Source organism: Hordeum vulgare, chromosome 2H (assembly GCF_904849725.1).
Source record: "Hordeum vulgare subsp. vulgare chromosome 2H, MorexV3_pseudomolecules_assembly, whole genome shotgun sequence".
Taxonomy (NCBI): Eukaryota; Viridiplantae; Streptophyta; class Magnoliopsida; order Poales; family Poaceae; genus Hordeum; species Hordeum vulgare.
Genome location: NC_058519.1, coordinates 58,153,945 through 58,161,855, shown reverse-complemented (window position 1 = coordinate 58,161,855; position 7,911 = coordinate 58,153,945).

Here is a 7,911-nt window from a genome sequence, read left to right as displayed (position 1 = left end):
ACCAAATTCACATGACTACTTATAGCAAGACTTATCGCATGTCCTCAGGAACAAACGTAACTACTCACAAAGAATAATTATGTTCATGATCAGAGAGGTATTGAATAGCATTAAGGATCTGAACATATGATCTTCCACCAAGTAATCCAACTAGCATCAACTACAAGGAGTAATTAACACTAATGGCAACCTTACAAGTACCAATCGGAGTCGCGAGACAGAGATTGGGTACAAGAGATGAACTAGGGTTTGGAGATGAGATGGTGCTGATGAAGATGTTGATGGAGATGAGTCCCCTCCGATGAGAAGAGTGTTGGTGATGACGATGGCGATGATTTCCCCCTCCGGGAGGGAAGTTTCCCAAGCAGGAGGGCCCTGCCGGAGCTCTAGATTGGTTTTGCTCAAGTTCCGCCTCGTGGCGGCGGTGTTTCTTCCCGAAGGTCTCTCTTGATTTTTTTTCTGGGACGAAACCCTCTATATAGCAGAAGATGGGAGCCGGAGGGGTAACAGGGGGCCCACGAGCCCCCCAGGCGCACCCAGGGGGTGGGGCGCGCCTGGCAGGCTCGTGACCTCCTGGTGGCTCGCCTCCAGTATTTCTTCCGCCCAGTATTTTTTATATATTCCAAAATAATTCCTCGCTGATTTTCACGACTTTTGGAGTTGTGCAGAATAGGTATCTCAAACTTGCTCCTTTTCGAGCCCAGAATTCCAGCTGTCAGCATTCTCCCTCTTCATGTAAACCTTATAAAATAAGAGAGAAAAGGCATAAGTATTGTACCATAATGTGTAATAACAGCCCATAATGCGATAAATATCAATATAAAAGCATGATGCAAAATGGACATATCAACTCCCCCAAGCTTAGACCTCGCTTGTCCTCAAGCGATAGCCGAGATCAATAAATATGCCCACATGTTTAGAGATAGAGGTGTCGATAAAATAAAATACAGACATGCAGGCATCATGACCATATTTAGAACAACAATATCGTCATATAATCTCTTATGCTAAAGTGACAATTCCTTCACAATGTAAAGTATGGATCAAGAACCTTATTGAGAATTAACAACCAATAGTCTTTAGTCATTGAAGCAATTGCAATTTATCATAACATCCTATAGAGTCAAATAAGAGCTTGTAAAGCAAATCCACATACTCAATCATCTTTTAGTCTTCTACAATTGCTAAAACTCACGCGGTACTCATGAGATCAAAGTTTCAGTTGGACACAGAGAAAGATAGGGGCTTATAGTTTCGCCTCCCAACTATTTACCTCAAGGGTAATGTGATACGTCTCCAACGTATCTATAATTTTTCATGGTTTCATGCTATTATCTTGTCAAACTTAGGATGTTTTGCATGCCTTTTATATATTTTTTGGGACTAACTTATTACCCCAGTGCCAAGTGCCAGTTCCTGTTTTTTCCATGTTTTTTACCCCTTTCAGAGGATATTTTGAAACAGACTCCAAACGGAAGAAAATCCCCGAAAAGATTTTTTCCGTAATGGAAGAAGATCGGGAAGCTTGAGAGCCAAGAAACGGGAGCCTCAGGGGGCCCACAAGCCCCCACCCCGCGGCCAAGGGGAGTCCGAGGCCCACAGGCTTGTGGGCCCCCTGGGCGCCTGCTAGCAGTCCCCGGCAATGACGCCAGAAAAGAGCTGCTTCCAGTTGCTCAAAAATTAGCAATTGTCTTGCAATGGCCCACGAGCGTGTGGGATCGCGGCAGTTTTCGAGGGTAGAGTATTCAACCCAAATTTGTTGGTTCGACACGATGGGAGTGAAAGGATATTCTCCAGTATTAGCAGTTGAGTCGTCAGCTCAACCACACCTGAAAGATTAGTATCTGCAAGCAGGAGATAAGCAGCAAAGGTAGTATGATAGCAACGGTGCCAGAAACGATCTGTTGACGGTAGATTATTCCTAAGTGAAGTATCAAGGGCGTCAGAAAAGTATTGTAGCAGGTAGCAGCAGTGTAACGAGTAACAGCAGTGGCAAGGAACAGCAATAGTGGCAACAGTAGAAAGTAGCAACAGTAACAAGCAAAAGTAGCAGCAGCAGAGAAAGTAACAGTGGTAGCAATAGTAGTAGCAGCAGCAGCAGGACAAAGCAAGAAAGAGTAGCAGCAAGTAACAATAGCACCAACACTAGTAACAGCAGTAGAGCAAAGCAAGTAATAGCAGAAGTGGGACAAACTCGTACGCAATGGATCGGTGATTTGTTGGATGACATTCATCATGCAACAGTTATAACAGAGAGAGATATGTGGCTATCTCCCGTTCGTCGATGTGATGTAGGCATGCATTCCGTGTGTAGTCATACGTGCTTAGGGAAAAGCACTTGCATGACATCTATTGTCCATCCCTCCCGTGGCAGCTGGGTCCAAATGGATACTACGGGATATTAAGGTTCTCCTTTTAATAAAGAACCAGACCAACGCATTAGCACTTGGTGAACACATGAACTCCTCAAACTATGGTCATCACCGGGAGTGGTTCCGGTTATTGTCACTCCGGGGTTGCCGGATCATAACACATCGTAGGTAACTACAACTTGCAAGATCGGATCTAAAACACACATATATTGGTGACAACATAATAATTTCAGATGTGAAATCATGGCACTCGGGCCCTAGTGACAAGCATTAAGCATGGAAAAGTAGTAGCAACATCAATCTCAGAACATAGTGAATACTAGGGATCAATTCCCGTCAAAACTAACTCGATTACATGATATATCTCATCCTACTCATCACCGCCCAGCGAGCCTATGAATAGATTACTCACGGACGATGAAGAGCTTCATGGAATTGGAGAGGGAAGAAGGTTGATGATGACGATGGCGATGATCTCCTTGATCGGGAGCCCAAAACGGACTCCAGATCTGCCCTCCAGGGCAAGAACGGGATGTGGCGGCGCCTCTGGATCATGAAACGCGATGAAATCTTCTCTCTTGATTTTTTTCCAGGACGAAAGGGAATAAATAGCACTGGAATTGGGGCGGCAGAGCCACGTGGGCCCCACAAGCCTGGTGGCCGCGGCCAGGGGGAGGCCGCGGCCACAGGGCTTGTGGCCCACTGGCCCGTCCCCTCCGATAGATCTTTGCGCAGGTATTTTTCATATTTTCCAGAAATATTCTCCGTAAATTTTCAGGACGTTCCGAGAACTTTCATTTCTGCACAAAAACAACACCATGGCAATTATACTGAAAACAGCGTCAGTCCGGGTTAGTTCCATTCAAATCATGCAAATTAGAGTCCAAAACAAGGGCAAAAGAGTTTGGAAAAGTAGATTGGATGGAGACGTATAAACTCCCCCAAGCTTAAAACCTTGCTTGTCCTCAAGCAACTCAGTTGACAAACTGAAAGAGAAAGAAAAACTTTGACAAACTCTGTTTGATCTTGTTGTTGCAACTATGTCTAACTCAAAACCAGAATTTCAGCAAGATCACAAGTTAACCACATAAGCAAGTGACACAAAGGTCCCACGCTAAACTAATATCAATGGCATAAACAGCTAGCGAGCAAATAATAATGAGTTTCAGATACCAACAATTCAATCAAAACAAGCATGAAGCAGTATGAATAGGTGGTATCTCGCTAGCTCTTTCTGAGACCGCAAAACATAAATGCAGAGCACTTTCAAAGATCAAGGGCTGACTAAACATTGTAATTCATAGCAACAAAGATCCAGTCATAGTCATACTCAATATCAATCAAAAGCAAAGCATAAAAATGACAGAGGTGCTCTCTAATTGGTGCTTATATAAGAAGAGGATGACTCAACAGGAAAATAAATAGACAGGCCCTTCGCAGAGGGAAGCATTGATTTGCAGAGGTGCCAGAGTTCAAGCTTTGAAAACAGAGATAATAATTTTGGGTGGCATGCTTTCATTGTCAACACAATGACCAAGAGTTCTCAATATCTTTCACGCTATACATGCTATAGGCGGTTCCCAAACAGAAAAGTAAAGTTTTGACTCCCCCACCACCAATCAATCACACTCCACGGCTAGCCGAATCCTCGGGTACCGTCCATACCAACATCAATCCTGGGGGATTTTTGTTTGCAAATATCTTTTCGATTTGAGCATGGAACTGGGAATTCCAATTACCGGCCCCTTTCTCGTGAATGACAGTGAATAAACACATGTCAAGGATAACACGCCTAACATGGAAGATACCAATAGCCCCCTGTCACCAGATGAGCGGTTCGGGCATGCAAAACAGATTATTTCTTGAAGGTTTAGAGAATGGCACATGCAAATTTACTTGGAACGGCAGGTAGATACCGCAAATAGGTAGGTATGGTGGACTCTCATGGAAAAACTTTTGGGTTTATGGAAGTGAATGCACAAGAAGTATTCCGCTTAGTACAAGTGAAGGCTAGCAAAAGACTGGGAAGCGACCAACTAGAGAGCGACAACAGTCATCAAGATGCAAGGAGTTTGACTAACATTGAGTGCAAGCATGAGTAGGATATAAATCACCATGAACACGAACATGATAGAGGCTATGTTGATTTTGTTTCAACTACATGCATGAACATGCGCCAAGTCAAGCCACTTGAATCATTCAAAGGAGAATACCATCCTATCATACTACATCATAGTCATCTCAAAATCTATGTTGGCATTCAAGAAAAACCATTATAAGCTCCTAGCTAATTAAGCATGGCATCAGAAACTATGATCTCTAAGTTGTCATTGCAAACATGATTCTATCTCAACAAAGCTGAATCTGGGACGACAAGCTAGTCATATTTACAAAAACAAAATAGATAGAGTTCATACCAGCTTTTCCAGTCTCAGTCACTTCATCGTATATCATCATTATTGCCTTTCACTTGCACGATCGAACGATGTGAACAATAATAAGAGTGCTCGTGCATTGGACTAAGCTGAATCTACAGGCAAACACAAAGGAGAAGACAAAGTAATATGGCTCTTTAACAAATGAACAGGTATGCATGCGAGAGCCACTAAACATTGTAACCATGGTCTTCTACCTCGACTCAAAGAAAAAGAAAACTATTTACACGGGAAAGCTCCCAACAAGAAAAAGAAGAAAGGAAAATATTTTTGGGTTTTCTCAAAAGGACACAAAACAAGAAAACTAAAATAAACTAGCATGGATAATACAGTGGCAAAGTGTAAACACCGACTAACAAAGTGAAAGCATAAGCATGAATGTAAAGTTGGTGCAAACACGTACTCCCCCAAGCTTAGGCTTTTGGCCTAGCTTGGTCTACTCCCAAGGCGGGAAATAACCAGCTCCGGGATACTCCGGAGTGGACTGTGGATGCCACTGCTGTGTGAGCTCCTCTGGCTCCCACTGATAAACTGGCATCTGGTACTCGACTGGCGGCTCAGGCATGGGCACCTGTGGTTGGGCCAAGCCCCAATATGCGTAGATGTCCGAGGGCATAATAGTGTACCTGCCTGCATGAAGATCGAACAAAGAAGGAGCAGGCAAAGTGATAGTCTCTCGAGTACCCTTACTAAATACCAGGTTATAAATCATCCGTCTACTAGCATCTCTATCCAGAAAATCATGGCGAACCATGCTGTCATAATCCAGATATTTCTCAGGAAGAAGCATCTCTTCTTCCTCCCCTAGTCTAACGGGTATCTCAAAGTGTCTGGCAAGACGGGTAGCATAGATACCTCCATAGACGACACCTTTGGAACGGTTTGTGTTCAACCGCTGAGCTACTATAGCACCTAGGCTATAAGCCTTATTGTTATAAAGGCCTTCGCGCAAAACCGCAAGGTCTAGAGAGCTAAGTGATCCAGCCTCCCCACGGACAATCAAACATTTTCCCACAAATAATGAGAAGTATCGAAGCACAGGAAAATGTATGCTAGCAATTCTAGCGCGATACACTCCTCTCTCCTCTCCAACAGCAATAGTATCTATGAAAGCCTCCAAGTCCCGTGGACGAGGATCATGAATATCCCCAACATAAGGTAATTTGCACACATTGCAAAAATCCTATAGTGTCATGTGCTGGGGGATATCGTATAACATGAACTCAACCATAGGAGGATTCTTCCTCGGATAAAAGTTGAAGCTTTGAACGAAAATATTGGTGAGGAGGAGGTATTGTGGGCACTTATCTTCAACGAACGCGGTAAGACCTGCGTTCTCCACCAAGTAATAAAAGTCTTCATAAAGCCCAGCGGCGCGCAAAAATTCATCACTTGGCCACTCGCACGCTCGAACTTCTGTGACTCGAGGAACCACGTATTTGGGGTGGTTCTTCTCATCCTCCTTGAGGTTACGGCTTGAAGAGCCTCTCAAGAACCTCCTCATCTTTTCCCTTTTCTAACTCTAAAAAATTCTGAAATTTTTAGAGACTTCGAAAGAAAAGTGAGTAAGGATTAACCCAACTCGTAGCAACTACTCCTACTAGTGCCTAGAGACCGTATCACGCACTAAAACTACTTGGGACCAGCTAAAATCGACATTTCAAGCTCAAGAACAGGGTCACCAAGGTAGCAAGAATACGCGAAGGATAAAGCACTAGAGTAGAAACTAATTGGACCAATGGAGGAGTCACTTACCAAGGAGTAATTTCCCCAAAACGGTTCGGAGAATGGTGCTTTGAGCAACAAGATCAAAAATCACAGCCAAATGAGCAAGAACACGGGTTTGAGCTGCGAAACGATTTTTTCTGGAGGTAGAAGAAGAGGATGGGAGCTGGAATGAGTAGAGGGGGTCCCTGTGGGCCCCACAAGCTTGGTAGCCCCGGCCAGGGGGGAGGTCGCGGCTACAGGGCTTGTGGCCCACTGGTGTGGCCCCCACGCCAGCTCTCAGTCCCACTATTTTTCCAAAAATCCAGAAAAAAATCATATTTGGTTTTCAGGACCATCGGAGAACTTTTATTTTCGGGGTACTTTTCTCTGGGACGCTAAAACAGAAAACAGGAAAAACTAAACTAAATCTATCATTTTTCTTCTAAGCAACAGAAAGTGAAAGCTTAAAACAGAGGTATGTGACTCTTTGATTCATCCATTTCATGGTCATCGAAAGAAATCCGTCAATGGGGTTGATCAAATCCTCATGACAAAACTTTTTCGAATCGCAAAAGGAAACGGAGAATTGTCGAATAGCTACTACGTCACCTCAATGGGGATATGAATCTCCCCAACAGGCAAATCATACTTCATCTTAACACGAGGAATAGGGCAATCAAAGCTCCCAATAAGAATCGATGAAGTTTTTTCGATAGCATTGACGCAATGTACTTGATATCGTTTCTTCGAAAAGTGCATTGTATGCTCATTACCGTTGACATGGAAGGTGACATTGCCTTTGCTGCAATCTATAACAGCCCTTCGGTGTTTAAGAACGGTCTTCCAAGAATGACTGCCATGGCATCATCCTCGGGAATATCCAGGATAACAAAGTCCGTCAAGATAGTAACGTTAGCAACCACAACAGGCACATCCTCACAAATGCCGACAGGGAAAGCAGTTGATTTGTCGGCCATTTGCAGAGAAATTTTAGTGGGTGTCAACTTATCCAGTTCAAGTCTACGATAAAGAGAGAGAGAGAGGCATAACACTAACACCGGCTCCAAGGTCACATAAGGCAGTTCTTACGTAGTTTCCTTTAATGGAGCAAGGTATAGTGGGCACTCCAGGATCACCAAGTTTCTTAGGAGTTCCACCTTTGAAAGTGTAATTGGCAAGCATGGTGGAGATCTCAAGATCTGGTATCTTCCGTTTATTGGTCACGATATCTTTCATGTACTTGGCATATGGAGACATTTTGAGCATATCAATTAACCGCATCTGCAGAAAGACGGGTCTCAACATTTCAATAAAGCGCTCAAAATCCTCATCATCCTTTTTCTTGGATGGCTTAGGAGGAAAGGGCATAGGTCTCTGAACCCATGGCTCCCTTTCTT